The sequence below is a fragment of the Cervus canadensis genome, chromosome X, assembly GCF_019320065.1.
Source record: "Cervus canadensis isolate Bull #8, Minnesota chromosome X, ASM1932006v1, whole genome shotgun sequence".
In the NCBI taxonomy this organism is placed as follows: domain Eukaryota; kingdom Metazoa; phylum Chordata; class Mammalia; order Artiodactyla; family Cervidae; genus Cervus; species Cervus canadensis.
Window position 1 is genome coordinate 124269153 of NC_057419.1, and position 516 is coordinate 124269668.

General features: G+C 38.6%; 1 non-coding gene across 1 annotated transcript; it reads left to right on the forward strand.

The window, feature by feature from the left end:
- Positions 1-208: 208 nt before the first annotated feature.
- Positions 209-281, forward strand: TRNAG-CCC. The gene has a single exon. It is a non-coding gene; the product is annotated as a tRNA-Gly (tRNA).
- The last annotated feature ends 235 nt before the right edge of the window (positions 282-516 follow it).

Here is a 516-nt window from a genome sequence, read left to right on the forward strand (position 1 = left end):
GTAAGATAGCTTCTAGAGTACATGAAAGATACTGAGGAATACAAGGAGTTTTTTATAAAGTGCTTATTCTGGGTAAGAATCTTGGTTTTTGCTTCCTAAACAGAATGATTAGTAAAGATAAAGGAAATGCAAAGAGCGGGGAAAAAAGATTCAAAGGCAATACATAGTGAACACTTTGACTAATCTAAAAGAATTGGCCCCCAGGATTGCCCTGGTGGTCCAGTGGCTAAGACTCTGCACTCCCAATGCAGAGGGACTAGGTTCAATCCCTGGCCAGGGAACTAGATTTCACATGCCTCAGCTAAGATTCCACATGCTGGAACTAAGACCTGGCACAGTCAAATAAATAAATACTTTAAATAATTTGTCCTTAATCACTCATTAGGCAATTAACACTAATTATAAATGGACCATGTGTTAGACATGGCCATCATAACAAGCCAGTCAATGTACATGATACAATTAAAGCAGCTCCTGTGCTTGGATGTAACTCAAATGATTCCTGATATGCTAGAA